The following is a 22,727-nucleotide window of genomic DNA, read 5'->3' as shown; positions in this document are numbered from 1 at the left end:
AACGGTAATTTGCCGCTTTGACCGTCAAAGCACGGAAAATTCGAACCGCAGCATGATGACCACCGCACTTTAATTATCATTGAAATGTCTTTGAGCTTCGCTTGTTTTTTCTTCTGCGTCGTAGAGTTCGCCAAATTGTCTTCAAGATTAAACAAACACAAATGAGAAAATCAACGCTGTGCACTGTGCCACAACAAAGGCGAATAACGCTGACGTAACCTCGGCTGCAGTAGGCGGTTGGGAACGTTGTCAGGCACTGCGTGCCGTTATCTTCAGTATCCGAACCGAACACCTCCCCCATCTGGAGGCATGCAACGAAGTCACTTCGCACCCGACACGCTCCGGAATAGCCGGGGCGGGTTGTGCTGCATTCGCCTTTACGTCAACGTTGATGGGTGCATCGCCCTCAAAACTACTGCGAGGAATTCCGAACGCCTTTTCAACCAACATCTTTTCAGCAGCCTGCACCCGACGAATTCCCGTCTTCGTTGCTCCGAAATAAATGCCTTCTACAAAACAAACATACAACGCCGCATCGGTCCCCCTGCACGAGCCACCAAACAGCTCAGTCACAGAAAAAGAGTGCCTCCGGTCAATTTCTTTTGCTCCTTTATGTCCTTTCGCCCCAACCACTATCCGCGTTCTAGCTATCATGGAGCTGCCCCTCGTGCTAGCGTGAAAACAGCTGTTGAAGGCCATCGAAGCGACATTGCCGCGGACGCCGCCTCTGTCTCACCAAGCCAGGCAGCGCCAGCGATGAGTCAACATTAACATCAACTCCACCCCATCAGAGGACGCAAACTTTCTGGGGAGCCTTCGGTACGGAATTCGATATATCGAATTTGCCCGTGATCAGGAGTTCGAGACACGCGCACAACAGCCCTATACTTTTGCATGGGATTCAAGGGGATGTTTGCACTGTTCGATATAGACAATAATTCGATATATCCGTGTTCGATATATCCGTGTTCAACTGTAGATGTGTGCTCGATTCTTGCGATAGCTAATAAGAAAACGCGTTGAAAATAATGCTAAGACCTCAAATACAAATAGGGCTCGCGTCGAGCCTAGACCTCTTGGCTGCATTTAAATTCTAACAGTAACGATAGGTTTCAGTAGGTAGCGCGCGAAGAGTGCTATAATACGGGAAAATTGAATTGACTTGAGCAAACCTACGCCGGGTTTATCGTGGAAAGGATGAGAGGGGAGGGGAAGAGCTTGAGAGGGGCCGCGTCAGGGGCAGCACAAGACTACCGTCTCTCGACGACATTTGCAGCGAAGTGTGCAGGTATACGCGGTCATTATTTGTTTACTGATTTTCTCTTTACCGTGATGGCCATTTTGGTACAGCTCGTGTTGACGTCGTCGGCGACGACTACGGTCCCTTTTCGAGTTTGATGGGACACTTAGGGCTTTGGCCCTAATAACAATTACGAGAGTTATGCGTTCAAAATGGGTAAGCTTGCAGTCAACTTGAACTGCCTCTGCAATAGCACGGAGGTTCAGACCAGGGACGGAAGGGAGGAACATGAAGGAATGAGAATAATCAATGGATGGGAGGTTCCTACTAGCCGTTGTTCTGTCAAACATCTACTTAACATTGCAGCGAACATCTTCATACCAGAACAATGGCATCCTGTCATTTAAGTTACTGTAAACACGAGGCGAGCGCACCGAGGTTCGCTACAATCTATTTCACTTTTGAGGAACAAGTTATGAGGCGTTAGGTCGACAGAGACGTGTGAGGGGTGTCCCCCTTGAGGTAGGTGAAGAGGGCGGGACGCGGCAGAAGTCTTTGTAAGAGATGCTGTTAACGGCGAAGCGTCCAAGTATCCGGGAGGTGCAGGATACGAGTCGGGAGGTGAGCGGAGGTTCGCTCGTCCAAGGTACTGAACACCACATAGCGTTGATGTGATGCAGGAGAGCGTACACAGGTATCCCTACGGCAAATATGCTTTCCCAAAGGCGATATGCTTATACAGTATGGTTTTCTGTGTTGGTGAAAGCGCAGTAAGGAAGTGAAAACAATGCTTATTGAGTGGACAATGGCGTAAGGCGAAGGACGGGGGCATGTTAAGCTATATGGCTCACCAATTGGTTGCCAGGATTATTGTCTTCATCGTCGAACTGGCAACTGCGACCGAAGGCTTTTACTCAGTTTTTCAGAAGGGACAAGGGAGCCACCGGCATTTAATCTTATGAGGGAACGGCCTGCGAGGGGAAAACAAAAGTTCACGGCAACCACATGTTCCTATTTGTACACGGAGTAAGGAAAACCGACAGCGCACAATACTTTTTTACACCCTTACTGCCTAAAAAAATGTTGTAGTACAAGTGGAATAAGGGTGTTGGGAAACCATTACGCCCTTTTCTTAGGTTCCAACACCTTAACTTGTAGCTTTACACAATTTTCGTGTGGCAAAAAGGGTGCTGACCGACTGCAACACCCTCGGTTTTCTGTATGGTGTTGAAAGGGTGTGAAATAGGGGTTCAATTTAAAAAAAAAAAAAGGGATAGCTGGGGATCGACCTAGCTTCTTCTGGTGTTGCTAAGTTTGGCCAGGTTTCGCTAGGCTTTGTTAAGTTTCGTTTGGTTTCGCGATGTTCTTGCTAGGCTAGGCTAAGTGCTGAGGACGGCCAAGTTTAGCCGGATTTTACAAGGCTGTTGCAGCGGGTCCAAGGGGGAAACAAGCCAGGTCGACCCAAGTTCTGCTGTTTCTCTAGCCTTGCACCACTAGTGCAAGCTACGCCAGTTTTTTTTTTTTTATCACCTTTAAAATGATTTAGTAAAAGGTGCGCATAAGCATGCGTCCCTTGTTCTTACACTCGATCAGTCGCGAAGACCGGTTTCACTGTTATAATACCTATCTGCGGTGGTGGACCCTTTAATGGGGCGCAGTTTTTTTTTTCTTGGTATTTTTTGCTAATGCCACCGAACCAAGCACAAGCTTAAACATATCCGCAATATATATAAGTTATGCCGAGTAATACTGTTTTAACCATCGTTAGGTACAAAATATCATACCGCTTGCAAAAAATGTTCAATTACATCCGTGTAAATGGGTAGAAAATACGTACCTGGAACGTTGGAGGTCTTTTACACCCTTTTTCTTAGTTGGAGGTCGTTCAAACCCTTTTTCTTTAGTTTCTAAGACCCTAATTTGTAGCTCCCCTCCACGCCGGCTCAGTGGCTAATGCGTTGTATTGCTGAGCACGAGGACGCGGGTTCGATTTCCGGCCGCGGAGGCCGCTTTTCTGATGGAGGCGAAAAGCAAAAACGCCCGTGTGTACGAGATTTCGGTGTACCTTAAAGATCCCCAGGTGATCAATATAATCCGGAGACCTCTTCTAAGGCGCGCCTCATCGCCTGCGCTGCGTCGGTGCGTTAAACCCTACCATCAATCAACCTAATTTGTAGCTTTACAGCCACGTGGCAAAAAGAGTGTTGAAGTTATGAACACCCTCCTCGGTGGATGTTGAAAGGGTGGGGAATAGGTGTTTGGTATTTAATGCAATAACATGAGTTATTGAACATAATAACTGCCTCACGATTGAAACATTTTTGCAAATCCGCATGCTCACTAGTATATGCTCAGATTAAAATGCACAATTCCAAAATTATCTCTAAAATATATTATTCTTGCGACAAGCCCACCGACTGTATCAGAGGACTTCCCTCTTCTGGCTATAAAAGCAGGAAGGGCAGATGCATTACTAAGCACGGCCGGTCTGGCCGCGCTCGCTCGCGAGCTCGCGAGCGCGTCCACACCGGCCGTGGTGGTACAAGTGTGGCTCGTGCGTGTTGAATGTGTCTGTATGTCATGCTGCGCGCTCAGCCGACACACCCTTATTCCATGGTGTTTAGCAACCTCACACCCTTATTTTAGGTTGTTCACAAGCACACCCTTTTTATCCTCACACCCTTTTTTAGCCAAAACACGCTTTAAAGGACAAGATTTTTACACCCTTCTGAACCAAAAAAGGGTGTAAAAAGTTTACTGCATAGTTCTCGATTAATCAACGGCCACACTGAAGAAAAGCCTCCTGGCCTGGTGCAGCTCCAGGGTGGGTCCAATGGGTGTTATCATCAATGGGGGTGGAGTGTTTGAGGCAGGCGGAGAACATTTTCCAGTACGGGGATAAAGATTCTCGGTAAGAATGTTGAAAAGGGAAGGACTGAAGGGCGCCTTTAGTGAGAGAGAAGCGGCTCGATTTTGGATTTGATATGCGAAAGCTCGCGGTGCGTGATCAAAGGAAGCCTCTAAAGCAGCTACACTTGCTTGGTACAATTTTATTGAAATGCCTTGTGTGGACCGTGTCAACGGCTTCGTAAGCGTCAAAGTAAGAGTATGGACTTCGAGGCAGGGTGCCGCTGGAAAATCAGTAGATGTCGTTGCTTATACGGATAATTCTGTCCAGCCTGAACACAGTAGAGCAGTCTTAACGTTCGACTCTCCAACTCTCCCAGAAGTGGTCAAATACTATATGGCCATAATCAAAGTGTCACCATATCAACCGCGTCGCATGGTCTGTTATAACTGCCATAACATCGGGCATATGTCTCGACATTGTCCTTCCCCAGCAGTTTGTCGCAATTGTGGGAAAAAGCACCCCGACACTACAGACTGTGGACCCACCATCTACTGCGTCGTTCGTGACGAATCGGGCCACATTGCAGTGAACCCTACCTGTCCTGGAAGAGTCCCCACGCCACCCGACAAGCCCCCTGCCAAGGGCCGCCCCAATGGCGTCTCTTGGGCGGATCTTGTGCAGCAAAAAGATATTTCATTCTCCGTCTTTCTACTACGCAAAGCATTACAAATGAGCCCAAAAATAACCCTCAATTGAAAAACTCTGAGATCAATATTGCCCATATCCTCGCTGACCTGAATGCCCTACGTGCGGAAAACCAGCAACTCAAGGCTGAAATCATGGAACTTAAACGAACCCAACAACCTAGACCCCCGCCCTCCCAACCGCCCACTTCAACGGCCCCTTCATCCACAAGGCGCACTAGACGCCCGAGTACAAAACGAACTCCTACCTCCAAATCTAAAATGGACCCCCAACTTACCGAAGTACTAAAAACTATACGTACTGACATACTATCAAGAACGACTCACTCGACAGGAAGATTGCAAAAACACGCATGCCTACATCGACACGCATGTGAATCAACTTCGCCAACTTATGCAGCAAGTCATTATTCGCCTTCCGCCCATTTACCCATCCAAAGAGCCCCCGAGAAAGATCCCACCTCCGCGTCCGCAGATGGTCTCATGACTGCTGCAATTACTGCACTGCAATGGAACTGCCGCAGCTTCCAGCACCAACGCACTGCTTTACTGATGAAGATTAAACCAACCCAACCTTCCTTTATTCTCCTCCAAGAAACACACGCAACTCCGAGCATCCCCGGTTACCTTGCACACACAAACCCATCTATCACTCAACTAACAGTTACGCGGTCTCTGCAAAGTAAAATCAGCTATCCCCCCATGGTGTGCCGCCATTCTTATACAGTCTCATATCGCGACCTCACCGATCGTCCTCCTTGAGTTCTCGTCCTGTAGTCACGAAGTCGTTGCAGTTCTCACACGCCTCCCTACTGGCCGCAAAATTATTCTGGTCTCAGCCTACTACAAACCCATCGAGAGTAGCTCACGCTCCTCCGAGTTTGCCTGGATCCCAGCTCTCATCACCCATCACCCAAATATTCCAATACTCATTGGTGATGAGTCTGATGACTTCAAAGCTCCTCACCCTCAATGGGGGTACAGCCGCACCTCCACTCGAGGAAGCTCTCTCGCCGACACCACGGATATCCACAATTTCATACTTATCAATGAACCTTTTTAAAAGACAAGAATTGGCCTTCATAAAGCTCAGGAAGCCACCACGCCGGACCTCACTTGGGCAACGCCCGGTCTCATCAAGGGCTGATCCCCATACTCTACAACCTGGGGTAGCGATCACTTACCCCTCCTTATAACCAAGCAAACCCTTTCACGACTTGACTGGGACATTTTCCGCGAGCATATCGATCAAAAAAATCCTCCCGCCTCTTTCGATGATTTTGCGAATCTCATTCGAACTGGTACACAAGCAGCCACCGAAGAAATCGAGTGCTCTTCAGACACACCGGCTCTCGATGCCCGCCTCACAAACCTCTGGAAAAAAGTACACTTTCTCACACAAATGTACCGCACTACCGAAAAACGCCATTCAATCCTTGTCCGCATCCGCCGGCAGTATAAACTCATCACATCATATCAACGTCACCTTTCTCATAACCCCTGGAATAATCTCTGTGCAACGCTCGGTCATGGAAAAGGTCTTCGGGCTCTATGGAAGATCCACCAAAGTCTTGGCCCTATGAAAAAACAGCGACTTCTGCTCGTTTCTACTCTCACTCTCAAGAAAGACCCTGTCACCGTTGAACAAGATATCATTATGGCTTTCTTCCCCCACGCCCAACTCAATCCCCCTCCCCCTCTTCCATACATACCTATTTCCTCGCCGCAGGACGACCTCGACCTTCCCCTCACCTTCAATGAACTTCACAAGGCCATTCATCAAGGTAAACCCAAATCTGCCCCTGGACATGACGGTGTAACTAGATTGATTGATTGCAGGGTTTTAACGCGCCGACGCAACGCAGGCGATGAGGCGCGCCGTAGGGGAGGGGTCCGGATTAATTTTGACTACCCGGGGATCTTTAACGTGCACCGAAATCTCGTACACACGGGCGTTTTCGCTTTTCGCCTCCATCAGAAAAGCGGCCGCCGCGGCCGTGAATCGAACTCACGACCTCGTGCTCAGCAGCGCAACGCCTTAGCCACTGAGCCACCGCGGCGGGTACGGTGTAACTTGGAAACACCTCCGCAACTTGCCGAAGACTTCCTTTGTTTTACTTGACCATGTTAACCGCTGCTGGGAAACCGATGAAGTTTCTGAACCTCTTAAAGGGGTCCTGAAATACCTCCCGCCGATGCATGGATGTACATGTAACCAAATAAAGCAATGTATTAGCAACCTCATCTCGCAAGAATTTTGTTAAAGCGATGAGTATTAGCTGAGAAATCGTGAATCAAAAACCGCGCATTATCGTTGCGCCGCGTTTCCTCCTCCTTTCAACTTACTCTCCGCTGTTGACGGTGCGCAAGCCTTCCCTCCCATGATGCTGCGCTCCTCAGCGGTGACGTACTTCCGCTATTGCGCTGCTCATACTGCCGTCTGCTACGGTCAAGCTTTGTTGACACCATGAATCCCGCACTCCGCTCAAGGCTGGAAAAGTGTACGAAAAATCTGGCCGCATGTGTGCGGCGGCCTGGCCTTGCCCTTTCGCGGTGTACGTTGCTGCATTTTGAATCGGCGGCGAACTCGCAGCCGCACGGGGAGGATCGTGCGCTCGTTCTCTTTGATGCACCGCGCACTGTTTATCCAAAAGGCGCCGTATCAGATGTGGCCCCGCTGGTGTCGGGTCTTATTTTGCGGCGGTGGTAATTCCTGCCGGCGGCATGTAAAAAAGACATTTTAAACCGATACAGGATCCGTGCACAAGACGCTTCAATCGTGTGACCAGTTCAGCTTGGGGCGACGCGTGGTGGAGAGCGGCAACGTTGGCAAAATATGCTCCGCCACGGCTCTGAGCCAATTCTTTAACAATCTCAAACATCGGTTGCCTTGGCAACAAGGCATAAAGCACTCTAGAAGTCAGTTACGGTTCCGTGATCCCGGTTCAGCTCGGGGCCCCACCTCGCGACATGTGGGCACTGCAGGCGTACCACTCACTCCCATTGGGAAGTGCGAGATGCGTTTGGCATTACAGGAGGCGATTTTGTGTGTGTTGTGGACGCCTTTGATTCGGCGACGAAATGCGACGTTGTGCTTCTGCGGGCGGATAGTGCTTCCCATGGTCTAGATTATCTTTCTCGAGTGACGTACGACTCAACCTCGCATGGGGTATGTGCAGTGTGCGTGGCTAAAAGCCATCTCGGCTTGTGCGCGAGAGTTAAGTGACTTGCTGTTCGTCCCCACAAACCCCGCGCGAGGTGAGTGCCGAATTTACGACGGGCAGGAGGAGGCAACCCATCGTCTGTCAATCGCGGTTCAGACTTGCAACGCATGTTGTGACGTTGTGTTTGTTCGAAACGCATCTCTGGATTGTTTTGAAGTTGAATAAAACGTGTGCGTCAAACCCGGGCATTCGGTTCAGGCCGTTCTCTGCGATTGCACGAAAGAAGTGTCACGGGGCTTCAACGCTTTCTTTATGAAACGTACTCAGGTAAGATAATTTCCATGTCGTGTTATGGCCGTATTGCATTCAATACAAACGGTTAAGCGTTTCTTTACACTTGTTTCGTTTGTCGTAAAATGTCCAATCACTCCGGCACTCCGCTGGCAGATCAGCCGGCGAGCCGCCGCTGAGCAGACGACTCATCTCGTTGCCGGAAGTGCTTGAAAAAGCCATCTCGAACGTGACTCTGCTGCAAGCTTCACAATATATGCAGATGACGCCATACGGACTGAATAAGCCGACTTACCATGCCCGGAACACATGCAAACCGAACTCCAACCCACAGCAAATACCCTTGAATGCTCCTTGGCCACTCTTGGTCTCGAATTAGCCCCTGAAAAAACCGAATTCTTGCCCGTATTTGGCCACAAACCCCCTCCGCACTATAATCATCTAACTCTTCTTCTCGCCGGTACCCCTATAACCGCTAGTTTCCAACCCATACGATTAATCGGAATCCCAATCGGACACAAAAATAGCCCGTCAATATGGCTACAACAACTCAAACCTAAATGGAAAACAATCCAACATGCCATACGTCGCCTGTCGAACAAATTTGGTGGAGCAAGCCAGAAGGCGACCCAAACTTTACCACAAGCTGTCGCCATTCGTACCATAACCTACGCAGCCCAATCCTACGACCTTAACAAAACGCAAATGAGAACACTTCAAAATCTGCACAGAGCCACCCTTCGCACCATCAGTTGACTACCCAAACATATTCGTCTTGAGAACCTGCAAGCTGCAGTTGCTCTTCCCCCCTTGGAAAATATAATTCAAGAGCAAGTACATCAATCCCTTCATAAACGCACATTAACTCATCAAGGTGTCTCCATCATCGCCTGGGACAATCTCAAGCCGTTACAACACCACGCCTTTGGCTCCCTGGAACCGCCCTTCTATCACGGACTCAACGGCCACGCATCCCGTCCCGCGCAACGCCCACCCCGTCCGCGCAGCCCGCATCAACGCCCTCCGGAACAGTAAACGCCCTGCGAAATTGATATTTACACCGACGCAAGCATAGCTCATCCACTAGTTGGCACCGCATGGACATCACCTGATCTCCCCTGCATCCAAGGCAAACGAACCCTTGATATTCCATGCGCTACCATCCTGGAAGCGGAACTCCATGCCATCATTCAAGCCATCGACTTCCTGATGTTCGACTTTCACTCCTCCGTCCCTTCACAAATACGCACCCTGACGGACTCATTCGAAGCACTAAAGATTCTACTAAGTCCCACATCGACCAATCCCATTGGCAAAAAAATCCTGCATCCGATCTCCATTTTAAAATCTAGCCGCATCCACCTTCGCCTCGACTGGTCGCCTGGACACGAGGAGTCCTCACCGGGGAACCAGGCAGCCCACTCGGCTGCACGGGAGTGTACAACCTCCAGTCCTCCGCTGCTACCTGACTTGGCTCGTCCGCCTCCTGAGTCATTACCGCCAGCCATACAGATTCTACGGTACAAAAAAAAAAAAAGACCGCCTCAAGACCTTACTCCAACCGGCTTTTTATCTGCTCTTCCCCCGCTCCCAAGATCAGCCGAAATTTTTATAAACAAATATTTTGCCAATGCTAGCTTAACCCCAGAGACATTCCGTAAATGGTACACCCCATCCCTGCCGTCTCGATGTCCCTTCTGCGCCTCCCTCACACCCGCCAATCTCCAGCACCTTATTTGGCACTGTCCGAAATTTACGCGTTACAGAACCTTCAACCCTCCTCCAAATGTTTCCTCCACATACATCGACCCTCGAACACTGGCACCCTCCACGCTGACTTTAATTGCGCACTACTCTCTAGAAAGCGGTCTAGCGCGAGCAGTTTAGAGCCGTGAGCCTGCTCTCCTCACCCCACGTGGCCTCTTCCGCCTTCGTAAGGAGCCAAGCAGCTTCAACTTGAACAGTTTATTTTCAAGATGTCCCAAGCTATGAACATCCCGCCCTCTACTCCCGCTTCCCCCCCCCCCCCCCTTGCGTCTTCTGATGTAATAAAGGCTTTCTCCTCCTTTTCTTATGCCAAGCAGGGTAGAAGGGATCAGAGAAAATGCCAATAGAGGCGGCTTGTGGCAATCATTAGAAGAGGATGTACGCCTGGCTCCAGCGCGCGCGCGTACGTACGTGAACTCATTCCAATTTACCTTCATTGCATTGATATACAAGGGGTAGTGGCTAGTGCCAAAAGGTGCAACATGCTGTTCACGTATTGTGTTGTGCTGCTCAAGCTTTTTATATGTGCCCCATATTCAGCCAGTGGTCACGTTTTCGAGGAGTCGCGTGTTATCACCTTCATCCCATTCTCTGTTCTGATCAATTGCACCCAGGGAGAAATCAACACTGAATTTTAATTAGGTATTTTCGGGCCGGTCAAAATCATGCCCGTTCTTCTCTACATACTCTAGGAGAATATTTCGTTTTTTTCCCTGCTTACTTCGTGCTTTCTTTTCTTTCCTTTCTTTGTACTTCTGCGACGGTGGTATTTTCATTTGGAGAGTTCGGTGCCCTTACTTTGGTGCTGGATGAACACCTTCCCTCCAGGAGTATTCAGTTGTTTGCCGCCATGCGTTCTTTTCTCTTAAAAGGCTGAAGCGGCGCTGGGACTTGACGCAAACCGCTCGCCTCCGCCCTAGTGCGACCGTGGTTTACAGAAACACGGCCGGACTGGAGAGGCGCGCGCGCTTTCCTTTGCCTCTCCAGTCCGGCCGTGACAAAAAGCAGTTATTTAGGCTCGCACAATACAGATGGCGCTAACGCCGCACTCGGCCTTTAACTCGCCCGAGGGGCATTAACCGAGCGTGTTCGAGAAGTTTCTTTTTCAGCCACAGTCTGCCATGGTGCGTGGATAGCAAAATATGGATGCCACGGAGGAAAACATGCGGGGTTATCGGGCGTACGAACTGTGAGCGACACAGGACAATGTGGGACGAATCGCCACGTGAGCCTCACGGGTCAAAACTGCACAGATATTGTCCGTGTTTGAGGCTGTTCCCAATGCACTGTTTTCCTCGAAGTGTGCGCAACAAGGAGACCAAGGTGCGCTGGGATGCCGGCGAGGAAAAAAAGAAGAAAAAAAAAACATTTGCATTTATATATTGTAACTGGGGCTCGGAATTCTCAGTTAGGGTAGTCCGCGACCGTCACGCGCCTTGCGAAAGCCTCCATCGCATACACAAGGGAAATCTGTGAAATCTTGCGGGACGCATTTCGCTGCATGAGTCTTGTTCACGTTGGAGCGGATTGTCCGTTACATCTTCATCGTACACCGACGCAGCGCCACAACGTAAAGGCTGCCACTCAACGATTCGCATCGCCTGGACACCGGGGCACACCATGAGTGCACATGGCAACCTTTTGGCACACGCTGCTGCCAGGGAGCGACTTCAAGCACCTCCCGCGGTTCCCAACGCACCAACCCTCCAGTCGGATTGGCAACTTCGGCTTCGGCATCTAAAGGAACTAAGCAGACAACGCTTGCAAGATGCGACGCCGGACCTCCCGCCAATCCGACTTCTCAAGCCTCTTTCACGCTCGGGGGAAATATTCGCGAACAAAATCTATGCTAATGCGGCCTACACCCCTCACGTCATTTACAAATGGACCGCCCCTGCAGGGTCCGAGCTCCATCACTGCCCACACTGTGGTTGTGATGGCATATTAAATTTATTTCATCTAATCTGTCTCTGTCCCGCCTTCGACAGAGGCCATGCGCAGCTTTTAGCCATTGGCCCGGTACCTGCATCCGAATCCGAACACATACGCCGGGTGCGGGAAGATCCACCGACCCTTGAAATGATTACTCAATGCGCTCTTGAGAATGGTCTCTTTAAAATGGTGTAGAGCTTGCCGACTCCCCTAGAGTGCTCCAAACACGCTCCATCTGCCCGGTTTATGTGCGAAAAGTGAGAAGAAAAAAAGCGAGTGAACTGTGAACCCCATATGCAAAGCGAGCATTTGCATTATTATGCAGAGAACTGTGTGAACAGGGGGCATCGACTGAACTGCTCGTTCCCCTACCTATTTACCTCTCTCCTCCCAGGGCATCTGGCCTCCTTACCTCAATAAAGCAATTCTCTCTCTCCACTCAAGTTAAGTTCGTCACCTCAACGTTAAATACTATGTAGGGTTACATTCAAGGACATGTATGTGTATCGCCGTAAAGGCATTACGGCGGGAATGATTTAAATTTATTCCATCAAATTTGGCAGAAATTACTACACAAATAAATACATACCTAAAAATATGAAATAAACCACAAAGGAAGACACCAAATTGCGATGTCCCATATTCTGCCCAACCAATTCTGTAACGCCTACTATATTACAAAAATATAAAAAAATGCACACGTCAGCAGCCCTGCTCCGCGAAAAAATCGCTCGCGCGATTTGAGAGTTTACACAGTGAAATTATTTACACCCTTTTTTGTCTATAATTAACACCCTTACTCCCTAGCAAAAATGGCAAAGCACACTGTTAAGGGGTGTTTTATTGTGTTATTGCTACGGTGTAAGGGTGTCAAGGGTGTAAATCCTTTTGCAGGAGAAACTCGCAAAGAATTATTTCGCGATCTGCGCTCGAGCGCACTTCACAGACGGAATAGGTGAATTGCCACGTGTATACGATTTTTTCGCCCACTGCACGCGCCATATGGAAGTTTGTCAACTTGTATGTTTGTATTGCTGCTAGTTTGCACACTCAGAACAGGCGTGCAATGCTGCCCCGGGCCGCGCCATCTGCAACATCGGGCGGACTATATCGCTAAACGCTGCAAAATTTTCATCACACGTCGGAAACACGTGAAGGAGGTCAGTGAGAAACATAGAGCTTGCACATCAATTCAGGACACTTTGTTTACACAGCCCTTCATATTCATCAAATCGTGCGGCCACAGACCGAACGTTATCGTTCAATAAGCATCGTTTACTGCCAGACAAGAACTGAGGGCACTATATTACACCAAATCTTTCGAATAAAAAAAACCTGTATTTTGTCTGCATGCCATGCAGACAAAATACAGGGGCCGCCCCTTAAAGGGGCGGCCCCTTTAAGGTTTAGAATACCAATGTTACATGCAAAATTTTGTCATATTGTCTGATGTTACAGTTCTTAGGCTTTGCTGCACTGAGTGAGTTGGTAAAAGAAATGACGTCGGACAGCTGCATAGTGGGCGAAACGCCTGAACTGGAAAATAATCGAGGGATATAAATATATATATAAATATATATATATATATAGTATAAGTAAAGAGTCGGATACACAGCAAGAACAATAACAAACAATGTTTACTTACGTAGCGGCAATGGGACTTGCCTTCATCAGAGTAAAGTTACATGATTATGGTGTCGCAAACATTGAACACATTTCTTATATAGGTTTGCATAAAACTGTAAGAAGGAATGGAAAATGTTTCGCATATATATATATATATATATATATATATATATATATATATATATATATATATATATAGAGTGAGTGAGAGAGAGAGAGAGAGAGAGAGAGAGCTGGGCTAAAATGCCTAACTTGCTACGCCAGTTGATGACATGATGAAGATGATGGCGATGATGCTCAAGAAATTGATGCGCACAGAGACGGCGAGCGATTCACAGCAACTGGTCCAGACCTGTGTGTTGCAGGTACTCTATCAGAGCTTTGGTAGCCCGTAAAGCACGTTTGGGACAAGCCCATGGTCCTAAAACGTCCTTTAGCTGCATGTCCACGGAAAGCGGCAGTCCTTAAGCCACTGCGAGGGACACTCCTTGAGCACTGAATCGAGCACTTTTAGAGAGCAGGTGCTGCAGCGTTTCTCGCACATCACAGTGTGGGCAGAGTGGCGACGTAGCCTGTTTTATCTTAAAGAGGAAGTTGCTCGTCTATGCGACATTCAACCGGATGCGATGTAGAATTGCTTCTACACGCTTGGAAAGTCCTGGTGGCATTTTAAATTTGCAGTTGGGATCGATGAAAGATAGCGGCGCGTAATGGCGTGATACGTCATCCCAGGCTGCACGCTGCGGATGCTAACGCTTAAACAAGCTTCATGTGCGAGTTTTCGTGATTGAGCAGCTTCTGAAGGTCGGCACACAACATCTAGTCGTCCGTTATTTCCTCATTAACAGCGACACTCTAAAAACTGTAAAGTTTGCCGTCATACAACGACGGCGCTTGCCGATGAGCGCAGGCACTGCAGCGAAGGCAGCGGCAATCTGCTTCTAAATAGCCTCCAATGGCGAATGACGTCACGTCATCCAAGATTGTCGCGCTCAGGCCGCCTCGCTGTTCGAATGGACAGGTGTGGGGCAGAAGCAGAACTGCACCACAGCCGAGTGACCGAGTGTCCTAGCACGAGCGGGTGTGCTGTGCATGTTGTGTGCGGGTCAAAACATACTTACGCAAGCAGGTGAAAAGCGGCGCAAACACTGCGCATAGTGAGTTTACTTATGAAATGAAGATGATGATTCAACATTTTGCTCCTGTTTTTACCTATAATGTGGATTGGAGTTACCATTCAATCAGCCTGAAAAAGAAGACGACGCACTAGAGGTTTAATAAATTGTTTTAACGGGAAGGTCATACGTTTCATAGCTCTCTCGGCTTTTTTTAAAGCAAAGATTTCTACCTCTACTAGCTACCGTTTCTTTCCCGGTGTGCGGGACAATAAACTCCCAACGCGGTGTAGGCGGCGGCGGGAGGGGTGGGGGCGCCGAGGGTTTCACTCACGGAGCACACTGTAGATGGCGCGGCGAATTTACCCAGCATTCCCTGTGCGGAGGTGCCTGCTCGCCAACGGGCGCGTCGGCAATACGGCTTTGTCGTCTGCTTTAGCGACGGTTGTTTTGGGCCTGTTTTGGCGAAGCTTCGCGTCCATTGCGCGCTTCCTTCGCACGGCTTGATTAACTTGTTCGACAGCACCCGCTGGGTAACCCACACCCAACGGAATTAAGTGGTCGTACGGCAAAGATACGTCAAAGGGCTCCTGTATTACCTTCCGCCGATGCATGGATGTACATGTAACCAAATAAAGCAATGTATTAGCAATCTCCTCCCGCAAGAATTTTGTTAAAGCGATGAGTATTAGCTGAGAAATCGTAAATCAAAAACCGCGCATTATCGTCGCGCCGCGTTTCCTCCTCCTTTCGCTGTTGACGGCGCGCGAGCCTTCCCTCCCATGATGCTGCGCTCCTCAGCGATGACGTACTTCCGCTATGGCGCTCCTAGACTGCCGTCTGCTACGGGCAAGCTTTGTTGACACCATGAATCCCGCACTCCGCTCAAGGCTGGAAAAGTGAACGAAAAATCTGGCCGCATGTGTGCGGCGGCCTGGCCTTGCCCTTTCCCGGTGTACGTTGCTGCAGTTTCAATCGGCGGTGAACTCGCAGCCGCTCGTGGAGGATCGTGCGCTCGGTCCCTTTCATGCACCGCGCACTGTTTATCCAAAAAGCGCCGTATCAGATGTGGCCCCGCTGGTGCCGGGTCTTATTTTGCGGCGGTGGTAATTCCTGCCGGCGGCATGTGAAAAAGACATTTTAAACTGATACAGAACCCGTGCACAAAACGCTTCAATCATGTGACCAGTTCAGCTTGGGGCGACGCGTGGTGGAGAGCGGCAACGTTGGCAAAACATGCTCCGGCGCGGCTCTGAGCTTTCTAGCGCTGGAGCGAGCGCCATTTCTTTGACAATCTCAAACATCGGTTGCCTTGGCAACAAGGCACAAACCGCTCCAGAAGTCAGTTACGGTTACGTGATCCCGGTTCAGCTCGGGGCCCCACCTCGCGACATGTGGGCACTGCAGGCGTACCACTCACTCCCATTGGGAAGTGCGAGATGCGTTTGATATTACAGGAGGCGATGGTGTGTGTGTTGTGGACGCCTTTGTTTCGCGATGAAATCCGACCTTGTGCTTCTGCGGGTGGATAGTGCTTCCCATGGTCTGGATTATCTTTCTCGGGCGACGTACGACTCAACCTCGCATGGGGTATGTGTAGTGTGCGTGGCTAAAAGCCATCTCGGCTTGTGCGCCAGAGTTAAGTGACTTGCTGTTCGTCCCCGCAAACCGCGCGCGAGGGGAGTGCCGAATTTACGACGGCCAGGAGGAGGAAACCCATCGTCTGTCAATCGCGGTTCAGACTTGCAACGCATGTTGTGACGTTGTGTTCGTTCAAAACGCATCTTTGGATTGTTTTGAAGTTGAATAAAATGTATGCGTCAAACCCAGGCATTCGCCTCAGGGCGTTCTCTGCGATTGCACGAAAGAAGTGCCACGGGGCTTCAACGCTTTCTTTATGAAACGTACTCAGGTAAGAGAATATCCACGTCGTGTTATGGCCGTGTTGCATTCAGTACCAACGGTTAAGCGTTTGTTTACACTTGTTTCGTTTGTCGTAAAATGTCCAAGCACTCCTGCACTCCGCTGGCAGATCAGCCGGCGAGCCGACGCTGAGCAGACGACTCATCTCTTTGACGGAAGTGCGTGAAAAAGCCGCCCAATAGCAGGATGTCTAGCTCATGACGAACATCTGGGAATCGATGATGTAGACATGTGAAGATGGCGGCGTCCAAAAACACGAAGGAAGGGTGAGAAAAAAGCGACAAACTTTGCAACATAACTGTGAGCTTTCCGCTGCGCGTAAAAGAGTAATACTTGGCACAGATGACGTTGACGACCCAATCTAACGATTGCGCTACTTCATTTAGTGTGCTCAAAACGCCTTTCAGAGCCCCTTTAAGGATTGGTTTGCAGGGCGGGAAAACAAAATGTAGAGATCATATACAGACATCTGGCCGCTAGAGAAACGCTACCGTTTGCACACTGCTTGCCACGAATGGGACTCCGCTTTCTAAATTGGGGAATACCAATTCGGTTGTGGTTTAAGAGGTATTACAAAAGGCGAAAGGAGCAACTGGTCCTTATAAATAGCGATTATAAGAGTGCCCTAAGCTTTCTTGCAATTCGCAAACTTACTAAACTAACTAGTTTTAATCGGCATAAATGGGAATCACTAAAGCGCTAACCACATGGAGCGATTTTTCCAGCGACGCGACGAGCGACGCGTAGGATCCGCAGTCGCCGAACCGAAATCGCTCGCCGAGGCAACCACATGACAGCGACTGCTCGAGCGACTGAGGATGGCGATTTCAATGTTGCCGCACACACGCGCTTGGTACGCTGGTTGTTTGCAAACATTTTTTTGTTCATTTGTCATAAAAAGCATGACTAAAAAGTATTACGCCTTTCTACCTTGCTTTTTGCACTTCATTGCATCTCTAAAACTGGTTTAGGTTAGCGATAGCGCACGCTCTTCCTTCTGCGCCTCGTCTCTCGGCTCCAACATGAACGCCGTGAAGAATTCGCTTTCTTGACGTCGTTTTTCCGACACGGGTCTCACCCAGTGTGTGCGGGAGCCTTCTTGCTCCTGCTTCAGCGTGTACACAAGCTTTGCCACGCGAAGCTTTCTTTTCCGCTGCACCGCAAACGCCGTCTGCGTGGATTTGCAAAGTCTTCCCCCCGTTCTCTTCCAAAACCGGAGGTTGCGTGCTTACGTAGGGGCTCTCCTATTGGCTAGTCGCTGAGGCCACGTCCGGGAGGCGAGCGACTGTTTCTGGCGACCCAGAACCGAGCGATTCGATGAGCGACTTGGTCCGCGGCGAAAAGTAGTTCGTCGCTAGTCGCGTCGCTCCCCAAGTCGCTTGCAAAATCGCTCCATGTGGTTGGGGCTAAAGCTGACATGCCCAATTGTTTCGGTGTCTGCGCTTGTGTCGCGCGGTGGTGTAGCCCCGAGCTAGCATATCAGGATGGCTAGGTTCCGCTGTCTCACCCTTGGAAAGACAGTTCTCAGCGTTTTCTTTCTGCCGACGCACGGCCGGGCTACAGCGGCGGTGTCGTCCGCCGCTCTAGCCCGACCGTGGCCGACGCTACTGCGATCGGGACGCCGTCCCCGCGAATTCCAGGTAACGGCAGGCAGAATCTCTGGTTCTACTCTTTGTAGAGCCACGTGCGTGATTTCAAGTGACGCCGCATGGGCAATTGTTTTGGGTGTCGTTTAAAGCTTTTCTCTCCAATGGCCTTCACAGCGTGGATCGGAGCCATTTTTTTTTTCAACGAGCAACGATGCCAACGACGCCAGTAATACCAAGAAATAAATAATTAAAGCGGACATTTTTTTTTACCCATTCGCCTTCATTTTTTGCTTGTGTGACGAGGAACAGCACGTACAAAGGGTCAAAGGGCCCAGAACCAGCCGAGGCCCAATTTTCAAGTTCACTGGATAGTTGTCATCTTCCTGAGTGTCTTTCTCATCTGTTTTCACTTTCGTAGCACAGACTGCAAGCCAGTCTGGAAGAGGATGTCTTGGCGCCATCTTGTTATGACGGCACCCACTGCCCATCAAGCCGCCCTCTACAGGCGGGGCTATGATGACGCCGGTCGGTGATGGATAAAACATTTATTGCAGTCATGTCTGAGGTCTCGTTAATATGAGCAACATGCAATGTCGACGAAATTTTCGGCGGCCGGTCGCTCACCATGCAATTATGCCCCGTTAATAGGGGTAAGAACAGGCGGTTTTGTCTCGTTATTATGGACACGGGTCCACAAAGCAAAACATAGAAAAATGACCGCTAACCCCAGAGGTCCCAGTGCACACCCGGAATTCCCTATTGGCCGTAGCATACAAAGCCCTCCTCGACAGGAGGGACACGGAGAACACGCCCTGCAAGTAGCTGACGTGTTTCTGGACACTACGGTAGGATCGAAGGCATCGGTGTAAACCCACGTCTCCTAGTTTTTTGGCTGAATGAACCGCGTCCTTTTTTTGGAACGATTGTTTCTTAATGTTTGTGTTTTTATTTATTGTCTCAGACAGTGTCTAAGAGGGCACCGAGGCTAAAAGCAAGAAAACTGGTTGATTCCTCTGTCATAGCAATCGGCAAAACACCAAAGTGGAATGTACAGCGAAACCTGCAGTGAAAGGAGCATGATTTGCGGGTCGGCGGCTGTCTTGTGGGTGTTCTTGGTGAGCGGCGCCCTGCTGGAGGGTCGCTTCGGCAAAGGTGCGACCACTCCGGTCCTCCTCCGTGGTGTGTACGGCAGACGGTTGCGGTGCGACGAGCTCAGCTTGTGGAACGCGAGAGGCGAAATTCGTAGCTTGGACCGTGAACGTGCCAACGCGTTCCACTTCCCGCTGGCGTTTCTCTTCGCACCAGATCAGTCACTTTCGCGGCACAGTTCAGCTTTGCAGTTCTATACATCAAAAGAAACCTCACGTAAAGGAACCTCACAATTCTGACAATGATTCGTTATTATGGACGACTCATTATGGCCAACATTTCTGGGGAACGGAGGCTTCCACATTGACGAGACGTGACTGTATTGTCACAAGGGGGAAGAGGGTGATGGAAAAAAGGAGGCAGAGAGGGAAATAGAGCGAAGCTGTTATTAAAGTACGCGGGGGGCCGTGAAGTCTTCAAGCCGCTGCCTGGTGTACGCCGCCAGTTGCCTTTGTTCTTCGGTGGTGCTTAAAGGAAAAAGTAAAAGATCATAGGCAGAAGCCCATGTCTAGCCATTCTGAGGCTGTGGCGCCACTATTGGCGGTGAGCGCGACCCTGGGCGGTGCTGCGAAGCGCGCCTCCGTGACGTCGGCTTAGAGACTATCGCAGAAGTCTCCTTCACGTTTCTTTGCGCGCGGTAACTTTTGATGCATGTCCGCACGAGATTTCGCGTATGTGCAACTTTTTTTCGTAATAAAATACTTAAAATCGCATACACTAGCTCGAGGCGTGATTTAGATTTTGATACCGCTCCGGGAGAAACATTGCCGGCGGCACCCCATTACTGCGAAACCGCTGGGTCCGTGCGGAGCGCGAAGAGTTGGAGCTAGATGTCAGCTTCTGTATTCAGCAATCTTTCGAACAAGGGTAACAGCCAGAGTCTAACAACCGACAACAGCGAAAATGCAAGACCAAAACAGATTCCAAGCTGTCGGGGCTGTCGGCTTTGGCAGCAGGCATTACGATTCCAGCTAATCGTATGTAAGGTAAAACAGATTGCATCACGTCACTTTAGGTAAAGTATTGCATCACTTTACGTTGCCGACATGCACTATGCCGACATGCACTATGGGGCACAAAAAATGTAGGTTGATTACTAAATAACATACTGTGTGTGTAGGCGCGCGCTGGTTTTATAGCAGGCTTCTAACCAGTATGGAGGCTTGTCCAAAACGAATCACCTCTACGGTAAACATACAGTAACACTATGTTTGTTCAGACTTGAAGGTATATTTTGGTACATTTCCCACAACCATACCTTCCCAATATTCAGATAGGCGTTATAATAAACCTGCACTCAAGAGTAGGAGGAGGAGGAGAAAACTTTATTTAACAGTAAAATCGAGCTGGTTAGTGGCCGGGCTCCTCAGTCCAGGACAAGAGAGTAAGAGTAATTTTCTTCAATTCATCGAACGTCCTCCCGAGTAGGCCAGGATTTGTTCATTGCGCCTCAAGGGGTTGGAAAACAGTAAAGAGCTGCTGGGAGATATTCATCGGTTTCGAATTGTGTTATACTGAAAACCGGCGCGTATACTATTTATTGCGTTCGTTAGCAAGTAAAGCAAGCCTTGAACACCGTAATCATGTCATAACTGTTCGGGTTGACATTCAGTTCGTTACGATAACGATGGTTACGATAGAAATTCCGGGCACAAAAGCCGCCTTCGAGTACTCAGGACAACATCGCCTGCGCCGTTTCGTGGTGGCGTAGCACAAACCTATCTCATTGCATTTGCATGTGAATAAACAACGCGCGCTATGGGTATGCATTCTTGTACGCAGCCATTAGGAAAGCCAGTTTCTGAAGAAGGTGCTGTATGCCTAAAAGCCTGAATAAAATATGCATACGATCTTTGTGAGCTTCGCAAACATCCCCAAACCTCCTAGGACGTTTGTGACGGTGCAGAAAATAATGTGCTGCCCCCCCCCCCCCCCCCCCAAAAAAAAAAACATTCATCGGATACAAGTCAACAACAACGAAATAAATAGAAGACAGCCGTTTTATTTCCTGCTCTGCGACCCGTTGCTTGGTGCGTAGCATTAGACTCTTGAGTCTTCACAGGAGCATCTCAGAAATATTTTAGGGAAGCCTACGCATTTTGAATACTTATCGAGGATCTCTGAGCACTGAAACTCGCAAATACGCCAAAAAGGGCGAGATACACACGATCTTCCGGGTGGTGCGCTAAGAAAGCCGTTCTCTCCCTCCTCGTGTGTTGTAAACTTGGGGGGTACGGCTTGAAATTATTCAGAGGTGCCAGAAGCTGGCTGGAAATATGCTTTTTAATGCACTACAGCATGAAAGCGGGCGATTTCTAGCACAGCCACTGCTGCCAGTCACAAGCGGACGACCGCGGCGCGAATGTAGCAGACGACAGCGGAGCGAGTCCCTAAGCCGACGTCAGAGTCATGGGCGCCACTCAAACATCTCACCGCCTCGAGCTTTGCGATCGCTGCGCCGCCTGTCGCCGCTTCTCCGCGGAGTTGACGGGATTAGCGCTGCGCGACCCATAGGGGCTCATGCAGTGTTTTGGTTCTCTTTCGCTTCTTTTTTCCCTTCCAAGCGCTAAAAAACATGTTATGGTGACGTCTGTAAGTACACAGTACGTTTAGGTCACTTCAAAAGCCGCTGCGTCTTGGTAGGGTGTTAACACCAACAATAGCTATCCGGGAACGCGGCTCTGCGTACTTCTCGGCCGCTGTTACGGGCGTCGGCGACGGCAGCAGCATACCACCACTGTCACCTCCGAATACGTCCGGCACAAGTGAATTTTATTGTCGCCTCGTTTAAACCTGATACTGGCACAGTGAGAGGTGTGTTTCGTTTTGTAGCGCGGACAACGAATGCGGCCTCATTACGAATATATGCGTCGTGGAAAAATATATTTCGGGGATGCGATTACGCAATACCTGATAATAACTGTGCCTTTTATAAGAATATAAGCCACGCGAAAATGTTAAGTATATTCCAAGGCTCTGCGTCGTGAAAGATATGCACTCATGCCTTATAGCAAGAATCAAGAAAAGTGAATTAAAGCACTGAAAAATAAATTAATGGTCTCCAAGTCCGGAAGAAACAAAATAGCTCGTACAGAAATGAAAAAAAAAAACTCAGTACAGCTTCTGAAATGCTAAAGACGTTCGTATAAACTTAAGCCCGGTAGGACTTACGAGGCCAACTGGTGTGCGAAATGCACTGCTATTTCGCGAGACATAGGGAGGGGGCAGGGGAGGGAGGGACGCTTACGTATCGCTGTGTACGATTGCGGAGTGAAATCAAGGAAAGAACGTTATAGTAATCACACACACAAGCTACTCGTTCACGACACTCTAATTTTTAGACTTCAACTAACAGCCGATCCCTCTGACTGACTGA

The sequence above is a fragment of the Haemaphysalis longicornis genome, unplaced genomic scaffold, assembly GCF_048455015.1.
Source record: "Haemaphysalis longicornis isolate Haplotype H1 unplaced genomic scaffold, Haemaphysalis longicornis Haplotype H1 scaffold_1, whole genome shotgun sequence".
Taxonomy (NCBI): domain Eukaryota; kingdom Metazoa; phylum Arthropoda; class Arachnida; order Ixodida; family Ixodidae; genus Haemaphysalis; species Haemaphysalis longicornis.
Note: the sequence above shows the minus strand (reverse complement) of the source record.